Source organism: Podarcis pityusensis (genome assembly GCF_964106645.2).
Source record: "Podarcis pityusensis genome assembly, chromosome: 9".
In the NCBI taxonomy this organism is placed as follows: Eukaryota; Metazoa; Chordata; class Lepidosauria; order Squamata; family Lacertidae; genus Podarcis; species Podarcis pityusensis.
This window is the reverse complement of record NC_138034.1, coordinates 27,056,036-27,070,126: the sequence shown is the minus strand read 5'-3', so window position 1 is coordinate 27,070,126 and position 14,091 is coordinate 27,056,036. Positions and strand designations below refer to the sequence as shown.

The 14,091-nt window shown below is 42.6% G+C and overlaps 1 protein-coding gene and 1 long non-coding RNA gene across 3 annotated transcripts in view; both read left to right on the top strand.

Moving 5' to 3' along the window:
* Positions 1–14,091, top strand: part of WWC2 (WW and C2 domain containing 2) — a 116,519-nt gene that overhangs the window by 23,364 nt on the left and 79,064 nt on the right. The window lies entirely within an intron of this gene.
* On the top strand, positions 9,391–13,569 carry LOC308485777. Its single transcript, XR_013990764.1, has 3 exons — positions 9,391–10,575; positions 10,801–11,435; positions 11,801–13,569. It is a non-coding gene; the product is annotated as an uncharacterized lncRNA (long non-coding RNA).

The following is a 14,091-nucleotide window of genomic DNA, read 5'->3' as shown; positions in this document are numbered from 1 at the left end:
TGTGAAAGGCTTTGTTTGAAATACCTTGCTGCATAATGAATTATTATATTTACTTAGTAGCCAATTCTATAAGGTTGGGGAAAGACATTAATGATACCCCCATCCTGACATGCATAGTTAACCTTAAAATCAAATTATAGAGTTCCTTTTTTCCCCTTTTCTTTTTTTACTGGCAAAGGATGATTTCTGAAATTAAGCAAGAATAGTAGCAAAGAATATTTTCATTAATGAGGTTGAAATACTTTGTCTTGACTGAGTGTCCTCCTTGTAAATTGGTCCATTGGGGCCAATTTGCTGCAAAATGTTTTGATCAATTGGGTCACATTTTTCTTACTAGGTCTTAAACATTATTCTGATGTTAATCAGAACTGTCCTCTATGGTTTATAAACTGTGAATAGGGATCTCATGCCCCACGTCTCTTTGCCTTCTTACCTGACCCCTGCAATTCCAGCCAGACACCTATTAATTTGCTTGCCTTCTTGTTCTCTGTCCCCAACTGCATGTTACTTGACAATGTTAAGCTGGGTATGTGGTTAAGGAAGAATTTCAGTAGGTGGTAAAAGCAGAACTGCAAAATAAGACACGTCTCATTTTTTCCCTGTCCCTCATATCAAGCCTCCCTTTATGAATTGATTTTGTGAAGGTTCCAACCAAGTTTGCACTGATGCAAAAGTTGAGAAAGGAGCACATATCCATGAACAAGCACATGGCAGTATTATTAAACATTTATTTATTACCAGTTATTAGTGATATGCTTACTGCCTAGAGAACAGATAGTGTACAAGAGATGTACAAAGACATTAATATTCTTTATGGAACTCGGGGGAAGTGTACATTTATTTAAATTCAGAAGAATTGATAAACTGTTTAATCGAACAATTTCTAACTGATTTAAAAAATATATCAGTATACAATCCACATACAGTGTACTGTGCCCAGGGAATCCTGTTATCACTGCTGCTGTGAAGAGTCATTTTTAATGTATATAAGCTCTACTTGAATGGTCAGTTATTGTACTTCTGCATTCCACTGCCATTTAATTCTAACCTTTGCATCCCCTCCTTTACACCCACTTGTATATATACCTGACAGGTGAGAATCACACTCACTGCTTCTGATGAGGTGTGATCTCATCCAAAACTCCATATTAAAGTGCCTTAGTCTTTAAGGCGATCCCACCCACAACCTGAAAGTACCTAGGCTCCCCTGTGCTCTTAGCAAGGAGCTATATTGGCGCCTCTGAAACCGGGAGAGACCATGGACTAGAAACTCAAAAAGTTTGCTTTTTGTCACCTTTTGCAATCTGCCAGTGATTTCCTCCACTGCTGCTGGGGTCAGGTCTGTTCTGCTGTGCCTTCCCTGTCCTCCATCTGTCTGCTTCTTTTCCCACCTTCCCTTTTCTTTCCTTCCCTTTTCCTCCTCCTGCCACTATCGCCTGCTTTTTCCACCTTTCTTCCCTCCAAGCCCTGCTGGGTGCTCTGCTCATACTTCTGATAGTGCCATTGGCTGACTGGGGAGGGGCTTCCACAGGGCTGCTGCAACAACCCATGACAGCAACCGGATTCCTCCTCTGGGGTGACCAGAGGAGCCTATGTGCTTCCCATGGTTCCCAGAGCAACTGAGGAGCATCCCAAGGAGTGCACGAGTGGGCAGGGGGCTCCTAGCCACTCTGAGCCAGAGTGGAGAGGCATGATTTTTGTACCCACTTGTGCCCTTGGTAGGGACAACCTAACCAACCCATAGGAACGCCCATGTCCCCAGTGTTCCCAGGTATGCCAACTCTACCCCCACATTCCCGTGTTTAGCAGGGTCTGAAAGGAGCTTTGAAGCATATTTGGATGAATGCCCTTACAGGTCTACTCATGAGCAAGACACATACACACACATGCACGTGCACCCCCCACCCCCACCATATGTGGAGGCTTCTAAGTGCACCCAGACAAATACCTTTGTGCACAACCCCCGGCGGTTGGAAGGAAATGGACCTGTGTTCAGAGATATTGGGGGCAGGGCCACTGCAAGCACCCCTGACGCCCTGTATACTGTTTGCCCTGGTGTGTTCAGACTCGGTGCCTGAAGAGGATTACCTAGTTAGTATAGGTGGTATGCTAGGCAAGAATACAGTATTGCGAAATATGAAATTCTTATCCCCTTTATCTTTCTGCTGCCTGGCATTGTAATTCTGTTCAATCTCCCATCATTGCTGATCCTTTGTCATGCTGGCTGGGAGCTCAGAGGAGTTACATCAATGCCCGGTGGGCCACAGGTTGGCCACACCTGAATTCTGTGTTTTGTTAAACATTGACCAGTTAGGATACCTCTGAATCTGTGAGACAGTGAATTCAGGGGATGCCTAATCCTTGCTTGTCCCCATATACTTGTCCTCAGTACAAGGAGTTTTGATTTCCTCTGTCATGGCTAATTACCATTAATATGGAAAATGCATGGAGCACAGGTCTTCTTCTTTTTGGAAGTCATTTAAATTAATGGCTATCGTTGCACCTTGTGGCAGTGAATCCCGAAGATAATTATATATTATGTGATGACTTGTCAGTCCTGAACCGAATCAGTTTCATTGGGTGATCTGCTAGGCTAGTGATATATAAAAAGAGTGGAAAGCAAGAGCTGCCAGCCCCTGCACCTTGCATCCCGACATGGGTACTGCAAAGTTGTAACCCCATAATTTTCACTTAAAATGTCCTGAAACTCTTGTTTCGCTGGATGTTCTTTAGGAGGAAAAAAATCCCTAATGACTTCTTTCCTTTTTTGAGCACTTGAACCCAGCTGTTCAATCATCTAATGCCCAGTTGCCCATTCTATTGTAGAGTGGTACCTTGGTTGTTGAACGTAATCCATTCTGGAAGACCGTTTGACTTCCGAAACATTCGACAACTGAGGCACAATGGGCAGGCGGCAAATTCCATTCAGAAAAATGGAGAAACACGCCTCGGAAGCCGTTTGACTTCCGAGGCACGTTCGAAAACAGAAGCATTCATGTCCAGGTTTTCGGCGTTTGGCTTCTGAATCCTTTGGCTTCCGAGGTGCTCAAAAACCGAGGTTCCACTGTATCTTGCTCTGATTATGATGTCTTAAGAAAATAACTTTTGTTTCATAAAAGAGACAGCTATACCAGAGCTGATCTAAATTTTCATATTTAGAAGCATATACCGAGATGAGTGCTGCAACCCCAGAGTCGTCTAACGGTCAGGGGTCCCTTTACCTTTACTTTTACCGGACCCTTGCTTGACTCACCAGCCTATGTTTTCATGTTTGTTTTTATTTTTACATTACAGCCTGTTCAAACCCACGTGGGTTTTGTGATCTGAGGGCAACTGGGCATTAGATGATTGTTAATTTCACATTCTTCCTCATTTGTTCTTCCCAATTAATGGGGCCAGACCTCAACCAAATAGACTTTTATCCTGCTTGGGCTATTAGCCATGCTGTTCTCTGACCTGTTTGGACTATCAGGCATGCTGTTCTTTGACCTCCTAACTGCAGTAATAATTGGGAACAAAGGAAGGATTTAACATTTTAGAGCTCCCTTGTGCAAAACAAGGTAAGGAAATGGCTGAAGCTGATCATACGTTCCTTCTCGGAGTGTTCATCCTAATTAAAGTTGCTTCACACTGTTACAGGGAACCCTAGGAGGTAAAACAAAACTGCATTACCACCACTTGCTTTCATTCGGAAGACTTTTGAATGTCAGAGAAGCTGCTCCGCAATCTTATTACACAATCTTTATCTAGCCGCCTCCATAAAGGAGAATATGCTGAAATGAATCAAATGCCAGTTAGGTGGTCTTGAGCTCATATTTTTTGTCACTGGCTATTTTCCTGAGATAATGAGTTCATTATTTATTTGCTCAATTTATTTCATTCCCATAACCCCTCCATGTTGCCACCTTATTCGTTTATTTCTTAATCCCATCAGTTAACACAACACAGAATAACATGGACAAAAAGGCAGGGCCTTGCAATTTGTGTTTCAGCAGTGGGGAGTCGGAGGAACAGAACATAGGCCTAGGAAGCTATCATAGGCCCAGTATAGATGACCAGCAGTGGCAGACCTTGGTCTTTCACATTGAAGCAGCGCCCTGTATGAAGCCAAAATTCAGAGCCCCTCCCACCTCTCGCCTTCCATTCTGTGCATATGCCACATCATAGTTACGACACCCTGCAGTGCCCGCCACCTAGGCTCGGCGCCCAGTGCAGGAGAACTAGTCATCTGCCCTAAATCCTCTGTGACTAGCATACCAAATGGTAAGGTTTTCTGCCACAAATTCTGTTGTGTGGTAAAGGTTGGGGGCCTTAAGTGGTAAGACTCCACATTAGTCACTTTATAAGTTGATGGTCTGTATACTGATTTTGTGGCGAGGTAAAAGGTTATTTACCTGAGCTGGAGAGCCTTGCAGCTAGAGTTGTCTTTTAATGAAAACCTTGTCTCCACTGATTTCCCTTTATGTTTTGTAGATTTTAAGTTTTTAAGATTTCTATTCCAAGTGTTCATGTATTTTTAAAAGGTCTAAATATGTGTAGTTATCAGAAGAACTTAATGTTGGTGTGTTTGACAAGGAGCAGGATTTAAGTAGCAGGGGTGGGTTGGGCAAGAGTTGGGCTTAAGCTATTTCACAGATTGGCACTTGCCCAAGCCATCTAGTTCATAGGTGACGAAGGATTTTCCAGATTCATGTTGAGCATGCTTTTCATTGCTTCTGTAAGTCTAAGTGGAATTGGCCTATTAATGTTTATCCTTCTCTGTTGCTATGGTGTGAAATAAATGGGACATGGGAAAGTGCTGTGAGCCTCTAAGAGATATGAGGCAGTGCTTTGGTTTTCGGAAGGATAGGCATGAAGGCTAGTGATATGCAAGGAATAAGAAGCTCAGTTTGCCATTATGAAAGGCAAGAGAACCATTCAGATAGGTTCCTGAGACAGCTCCCAGAGTTGGAGGGGTCAATGATTCCCTGTGCTGCTGCTTACAGTGACCCAGATTCATTAATGGTTAGGTTTGTTTCTCCTAGACTAATCCTAAAGACTTGGTGCAAAGTAGCCCCTGTATATTTTATTATCCTTCTCCATGCCCCTTCAACCAAATGGTGAGTGGGAGTCTCTCTTGGACATAAGCACCAGTTTTCCCCCTCTTGGGTGTACCAGCTACAGTGGTACCTCTGGTTAAGAACTTAATTCATTCTGGAGGTCCGTTCTTAACCTGAAACTGTTTTTAACCTGAGGTACCACTTTAGCTAATGGGGCCTCCCACTGCAGCTGCGCCGCTGCTGCACGATTTCTGTTCTCATCCTGAAGCAAAGTTCTTAACCCAAGGTACTATTTCTGGGTTAGCGGAGTATGTAACCTGAAGCGTCTGTATCCTGAAGAGCCTGTAACCCGAGGTACCACTGTACTTGCCTTCCTCCTTCAGAGCACATGTCTTTGTCAGGCTAGTTATTGTAATTGTTATTTGAGTGTTCAACCGACAGTATAGGAAGTCCTACTATTAGATTTTAAAGGTTCACAGCTTGTGGTACACTCATGTGTGGCAAATGAACACACAATAAAGGAAACCACATTTTTAATTTTTTCTTAATCTGTGTTTTGGGCTTTTTCACAGCCTGGAGTTGTAGGAGATAAGTGATTTTGGCAAGGGGCCTTAAGAGCTTAATTTGCGTATGGAAGAGTGATGAGGAATAAAGGAGAAAGACAAGATTTACTAGAAAATAAGTTTATTATGTTACTTGTAATTCCCAGACCATACAGATTTCCACATGAGAGGCTATTTTAAGCAGGGGCTTTTAGGGCAATATGCGAATAATTGGGTTGCTGTTTCCCTTTGGACCTTCATGTTTTCTGAGAAGAAATCTCAAGCTGGAGAGACAGGCATACTTTCTCCCTCGTTCCCCTTCTACACAGGAAAAGTATCAAACAAGCTGAACTGTAGTGCATGCATTTCAACATGGGATCTTTCTGTCTGTGTAGTCTATCCCCAGCTGAAAAGGGAGATGGATTGTGTGGTCAGAGGAGTCTGCATCCAAATCAATGTGATGCACTATGGTTCACTTGTTTTTCTCCTGCATGGTGGAGGGACAGGAGAGGGAGCCTGAGACTCTTAACTGGGTTGAGATTTCTCCCTGGAAAGTAACACATGAACAGGAAATTTCGTCTGTTTTTGTTACATTTCCCTTTTATGACTTGCCTCTAGTTACCTTATCTCTCTGATGTCAAAAAACAGATAACCATTGAAATAATAAATTGTGCCCAAAGGCAATTTACACTCAATATTTTCTGGATGCTTAAACTCTACTTCCTACACAGAGCAAAACTAAATTGAAATTCCAATAGTACGCTGTGGCCTGTGGATAGAATACTTGAACTTTTGCTTCTTGTCTCCATAATGTGCAATCTTTCATATCACTTGACAGTGTGCTTTTGTAACTAAAATTCCTCCACCATTAGCAAAAACACCTTCTAAAGGCAATTACTTAGACTATCTTGCCACCCTTGCATCCTTTTTGTAGCAGAGCAATATACAGGACTGCATATACTCTGCACCTGTCAAAAATTCTGCAGCATTGTAGCTCAAGAGAAACTGTTACACAACCACAATGCAGTAGCAGTTCATTCACTGCTAATATGTAAATTTTGTCATATATCTTGGGTGGTGCTTGCTTGAGGCTCCTACGCTATGTAGGTAGTAATTAAATAAGCACTATAAACTTTGCAGAAGCAGAAAAATCTAAATAAATAAGATCTGTTTGCAAGAGTTTAGACTTTTTTCAAGATAAGTAGAATAAACATTGCAGAAGGGTTTGGATTTGAGATCCTGCTTTATCACTACCCGAAGGAGTCTCAAAGCCGCTCACAATCTCCTTTCCCTTCCTCCCCCACAACAAACACTCTGTGAGGTGAGTGGGGCTGAGAGACTTCAGAGAAGTGTGACTAGCCCAAGGTCACCCAGCAGCTGCATGTGGAGGAGCGGAGACGCGAACCCGGTTCCCCAGATTACGAGACTACCGCTCCTAACCACTACACCACACTGGCTCTGTAAGTTCACAGCTGAGGTTCTAAAATGCAGTAATGGAAATTCTTCTAAAATGTATTTGGGCAAGTTGTCTGATTTAACACAGATATAAGTGGGGCCCTGGGGTGCATGTGTTACCTGAGCCCAGCGCTGGAGTGTGTTTTGCTGGTGCCCAGGACATGCATGCATGTGCCAGGGGTGGAAGGGAGAGCATGGAGGATAAACGGAGACTGATGTGCCAGCCCAGTCGGCACTGCTGATGCGATGCCAGCCCCAAGCAGCATTGAGAGACTGGGATGACCCCAGACTCGCAAAGTGGTTGGGGAGGGACATGTGAGAAGGACACAACAGCCATATTTTGATCCCATCCTCAGAAAGTTGCACAGGGCTAGCTGGGCGGCGTGAGAAGGACCCTCCATAAAAATGTTCCTGGGGTCATCACCCCAGCATCTCCCCCCCCCCCCAGTGCTATGCCCCTGCCTGAGTCTGTGGCTAATAAGGTTGAAAAAAATCTACAGAACAGGGGCTCCTGTCTTTGATGGTAATTTATGACTTACTTTATGTGCAAAGTGTGTGTGTGTTTGTTTTTGAACATTTAAAAGTGCAATGTCAGGCCTGGTTCAGATGCAAGTTAGCACTCAGGATGCAGAGACAAGCAGAAAAATTAGCTCTTCATTCAAGAAAACATCATACCAGGTAGCAATGCCGACAAACAGGACCGGCCCCCATGAAACAGTTGCCAGGACTGAAGGTCTTTGCCTTCTACTTCCCACTACATCCTCCTCCCCAGCCAGATGTCTCTCAAGCAGCCTTAAACTATTTTGGGCAGGGGCCACTTATGGTTTTTGTTCTGCTACACGCAAAGCTTTCTTTGACCTTGGAGACAAGGAGGGAGGGGCGCTTGAAGACAAAAGCAATGGATAATATTGCATTGAGGGGGGGGGGTGAGGGCAATAATTTCCATCGGAATTGTAGGAGAGAAAGGTTTAAAACTTACCTCTCACTGTAATCCCCCTTGTGCTGCTCAGCTGACTGGGGAATAGCTGAGAGTATTGAAAAGAGGGTTGGACTGCAGAAAAAGTTAATCTTTATCTGGAGTCCTCGTTCTTCCTGCTGCTTGGCTGATCAGTTGGAGGGAATGTTGGAGGCCATGTCGGATTAGGCAGTGGGCCAGAAGCCACCTGAAGAGCACAGATCGCACCCTTGTGAACAAGAAACTGAAAACAAAAATGTTTCTTGGCGTTTATACATAGTGACAAGAGAATATACAGTTTGCCCAGAGAATGTACAAGATTCAGCAAATACATAGTATTTGCATCCCCCAAAGTGCTGAGTATTCTGCATAATTGCTGAAGAATGTATAAAATTCATTCAATATATGCCCATTTCCCAAGGCTTGTTGAAGATTATGTATATTGACCAGGAAATGTGCAATACCCTCTTTATGGAATAATTATGTGCACAGTGTCTAGTTGTTCAGCATATAAACCACTCAGTTTACATTCCCATTAAAGTATGTGTGTGTGTGAATGATAAAGAGGTATAAGGGAAGGGAAGAATCTCGGATTTATCCATTTATTTCAAGAGGCAAATCTTGCTTCTGTCTCAAAAATAGCTTCTTGATCTGAACCAGACAATGAGATGGCTCTCTCAACCTTTAGTATATCTTGTCTCCCTTCATCCAGCCTCCTTTCCAGGATTCTCCCTCCATTCCATCACCACCACCACCTCAACAAGTCAGCGTCCTGCGCCCTCTGAGCATGTTCTGTCCTCATTTAACATTTGGGGGGATTCTTCCCCTTTAGGTTTTTTTTTCCTTTTAAAAAATTGCACTTCTGTATACCTTGGGTTTACTCATGGACCACTATGCATTGATGGTGCTGTTTTGGCTGCATAAGCATGAGTTGAAGGGAGAATTATTAAATTAACAACTGACCTTGATTTTATTGGCTTTGCTTTCAACTTTAGGCATGATATACTAGGCTATGCATCCTATATTTGCTTACTCCAAAACATCCTGCAACTCCCAGTGGGACTTATTCCCAGGTAAATATGCATAGAAGTGCAACCTACACCTGCACTCCTAAACCTAATTACTGCACTTGGAAGTATGATCCACTGAATTTACTTCTGAATTGGTATAATGAAGAATTCCCCTTCTGAATAAGAACAAATTCAGTTTATTCCAGAATGCCTCTGGCAGCTTCCTAGCAGAATATGAAACTGCTGCTTTCCCCTGGTACCTGGGACTTAAATCCTAAAGGTTTCTTTTAACTACCATGTATAATCACACCATTGGTAGAGCTATCCTATTTATAGCTGAATTCCATAAGTCTTACTTTTGTCATGTTGCAATACTAAGGTTTGAATTTAATTTTGTTTTTGTAAGAGCTGACAACCCACAACTTGACATAATTCTAGCAGTTTGTAATATTCCTTAAACATATGAGACATAAAGAATGTTCCTTAGGTACTTAGAACCAAGCAAGTTTGTAAGAAGGTTTGCAGAATCAGAACTATTGTTTTTGCTAGCATACGTTAAAAAAATGCTTCTGAGATCATTTGAGTTTATTTATATGGATACTAAACTTCATAGTGGCCTTTTAGGATTAGGCTCAGGCTTGCTCATGAATCTCAAGTATGCAATCCAACTTCTGTTTCTGTCCCAACCTTCATACAGTGATTGATCCAAAACAAGCATGTTACTTATTAATTGGGACTGCTAAATTAGTTCCCTTCTGCAAGATCTGATAATGAGCACTACCCAAGTGTATAAAAAATAGAGCTGGGACAGATTGCATGTTGAATACTTCATAAAGTTGGTCAAAGACATGAATTCTTTTACAGCTTCTCTGTCAAGAATTGGTTATATATTAAGTTGTGATGTAGCTCTCTCTTTTTAGAGGATATGTGCATATAGCCTCTGGTTAATGATTTCCTACATTGGAAATACTTATTTTTTTCCTTGGCAATTGAACATTATCGATTGGCTTCCCCACTTTTGGCTTACTTAATCAGCTCTGCACTATTTTTTTAATCTAAAAGCCACTTCATACAGCATAAAGTGGAAGGCACTTGTATTTAGATATTAAGAGACTCTTGCATCTGTGTAGATTGTAATATGTGATGGTCCCACATTTATGCATATTGGATGCTGGCTGCCAGAGGGGGCTGGTGCACTAGGGCTACTGCGGCACATCCTAAGGAGAATGGTCAATAATTTTTTTTTAATCCCTCCAAAGCCACAGATTTTTTAAATACTTCTGTTAGAACTCACAGAAGCTCCACAAACATTTCTGCCAATCAGATCTCTGCAGCATTCAACCAATCCTAATAAAAATGTATAGCTCTCAATCACCTGATATCACCATGATGTCAGATGACCATTTTCCCTCTCTTTTTTGGAATAATATTTATTAAGTTTTCCATTTTAACAATCCAATAAAAACCACATTGAAAAGATTCCAAATGATGACCATTTTTTTCCTTTGCAGTGTGGATTGAGCTTGAAAGAAAGATTCCAGTAGGGCTTAAAGCCACTACACCAGTATGGTGTAGTGGTTAAGAGTGGTAGACTCGGGTTCGCGTCTCCGCTCCTCCACATGCAGCTGCTGGGTGACCTTGGGCTAGTCACACTTCTTCGAAGTCTCTCAGCCCCACTCACCTCACAGAGTGTTTGTTGTACGGGAGGAAGGGAAGGAGAATGTTAGCCGCTTTGACACTCCTTCAGGTAGTGATAAAGCAGGATATCAAATCCAAACTCCTCTTCTTCTGCCTTTCAGCAAGAATTGGCTTCACTATGAAGATTCAGCTGGACAAGTCCTGGTTGTCCAGGAACAACCTGGAGCTTGTTTTAAGGCTTGTTCCTTTTCAGCTGCATCTTTACCTCCATACACTTGTATGACTTGGAGAAAACGGTATTCAGAGCCAAATTTGGCTCATGATCTGGAGGTTCCCCACGACTGGTTAAACTGAGATTAGCAAGCTCAAACCAGGTTGATATCATGGGATCATGGTTTCAAATTAGGGTTTGTTCTCACTCCACAGCTCCATGAAGTGAGACATCACATAGAACAGTGGTATCTTCAGAACTAAAAGTAGCTCTTGGAGAAGTGGAGAAAGAAGGAGCACATGAGCTCAAGACATACTGTGTCTCTTGCTCATGATGGGAAATCAAGGTATATTTCTAGACCTGTAAAGTGGCCTTTTATTTAATAACACACTGTAGCCACAATGATGAGGAATCCCATGCAGGTGAGTGAATGACTTAGCAATGGAGGTGATGGCTATCTCCATCCCTTGTCCACCATAGTGCTCCACCAAGTTGAGAAGAATGGGAAGGCAGTCTTCCAGCTCCACCCCTTCTTTGCCACCTGTGTTGATAGAATACAAGGAGGTTTTACAAGCCTGCTAAGAGGCTAAAAGGGGGTAAAGGTACCCCTGACCATTAGGTCCAGTTGTGACCGACTCTGGGGTTGCAGCGCTCATCTTGCTTTATTGGCCGAGGGAGCCAGCGTACAGCTTCCAGGTCATGTGGCCAGCATGACTAAGCCGCTTCTGGAGAACCAGAGCAGCGCACGGAAACGCCGTTTAATTTCCTGCCAGAGTGGTACCTGTTTATCTACTTACACTTGACATGCTTTCGAACTGCTAGGTTGGCAGGAGCAGGGACCGAGCAATGGGAGTTCACCCCGTTGCGGGTATTCGAACCGCCGACCTTCTGATCAGCAAGTCCTAGGCTCTGTGGTTTAACCCCCAGCGCCACCCGCGTCCCGCTAAGAGGCTAGTATCCTCAATATCCGTATTGGAGATTGAGGAGATAGTTCGGTGGTAATGCAGAATAGTACTCTCTTAACTAGTAATGTTATACATATATTTGCAGACTATGAACTTTTGTGGGCTTATTTACAAGGACGTTATGTACATTCCTGAAACTGAGACTAGATATGTAGAAGCAACTCCTTGAAATAAAATCAGTTTAGTGGTCAGTATCTAGTGTTTGCATTCAGGTTTGTCCATGTTCAGTGCTTCAGAGTCACAAAGATGCTCTCCCTTGTAAAGCTGCCCTTCTGACTCCCTGGAACCCTAATGTCGCCCTTTGAACATGCACACTGAGTTTCATGCTCCTGCACTGGCACAGCAGTCAGTGTTCTGTTTCTGGGGTTTCTGAACATGGCCTTGACCCCTTTCTACTGTCTCTCTTGGTTGGAGCCAGAGGCAGAGTGTCAACTCACTGGCTGCCCTATCCTAACCTGTGCCTCTCCCTTTGTGATTTATTGTTAGTGCTGGACTATCAGTAAGGCAGCTCTCTCCCTCTCTTCCTCCTTTTTTCCTGGAGTTCCTCTCATAAGGACTTTAAAGTGCGCTGTAAGCCAGCATGACTCTTCTTCCCTCTTTCTCTCTTTGCTTGCTCACAGGCTGAGGGCAAGAACTGCCTGGTGGAAACATCTGTATTTATACTGATTAGTATCACCAATCTGCTACTTTAAAAAGGCATGTCTATTTAACATACATTTAAGTGCTAATTATCACTGACTGTAATTGCTGCATCTCGTTGCCCCACCTTACAGTTTTCTCCTTTATATACCTGCCAACTGATGTTTCACTTCATGCATTTGACAAAGCGAGTCCACGAAAACTTAGGCCACAGTACATTTGTTAGTCTTTAAGGCATCACAAGGCTCTTGGCTGTTTATAGTGGGAAGGCTGAAATCCTGAACCTGTTTACCTGGGGCTCAGCCCATTGAATTCAATAGGTTTTTTAACAGACCTGTTGTATTGTATTGCCTGTTAGTTACACATGGGATGCCCGAGATGTTGTCTGTTGTGAGTTTTTGCCATACATTTGATCTGAATAGAGACAATAGTTTCCATTCCTCCTACAGGTGTTAATTAACTTTGCATTGTCAATTTGATTGTTTTATCACCTACTACTGCTGTTATAAAGGCCTACTGTGTTTATTTTGCACACACTTAAGCAGTAATTGAATTATCGCTGTCTGTACTACTTGCATTTCATTTCTCTTTGATCTCGCTGCTTACAACAACTCCTCTTACAACCATGTGAATGTTTATCTGCATCTGAGGATTGCATCTGATGAAGTCAACTCTAGTCCACACAAGTTTATACCATAATAAAATTTGTTAATCTTTAGGATGTCACAAGAGTTTTTGATATTATTGTCATTTTTGAAGCACTTACTTGCAGATGCTGCATGTTTTAGCCTTGGTTATGCAGCTATCCTAGATGGGTCAGAGAATCCTCATTTTCTTTCATGAAGAAGCACATTGATTGGACCATGGGTGACCAAACTGAATGAATTGGCAGAGGCAGTGGAGATTTGTGACACATTTGTGGCAAGCCAAACTATGGCACTTGGTTGGACCAGCACTCCTGCCTGTTTTTCCAGCTTTACACTGCTTGCTGCTGCTTCCCAGAGCAGTGGACAGACAACACAAATGTATTGTGGTGGCCTGTAAATAGAACCATTAATTTTCAAGCATTGTAAAGAAATAACAGATCTCCGCCCCAGAGAACTTGCAGTCTAAAAAACAGGAGCAAAGAAGGCGAGAGTGAGTTTACACACAAACACTCCAATTTTGTCTACATTCAGTGAGCTCCCATCGCTGGTTTGGGTAGTGTGGTATACACACCACGTTAGCCACAATCCATATCTATCCTGTTGTTTCTTATGAAATAGTGTGTTTTGTTGTGCTTTCCCCCAAACCAGCTACATGAAAAATTTCATGCTTAAATATTAACTGGAATTGCATAAAGACCACCTTCTAAAGGAGAAGGTTCAGCAGATAGTGAATTGTTTCAAGTGCTAGTGAGAGAGGAAGACTTTTGATTTCCTCCCATCTTTGCACACTGGTCCATAACTGCATCAACCTTTCTCTCTTTTCTGCCTCCCATCCCATCGTATTTTCATCTTAACTAAGCGACCCAACCCTATTTAGGTTTTTTTATTTGTTTGTTTATTTTATTGCCACTTAATCATCCCTGTGCCACAAGCTTGTAGTTCTTTTCCCACCCACTTTATTCTCAGAACAACCTTGTGAGATGGAGAGAT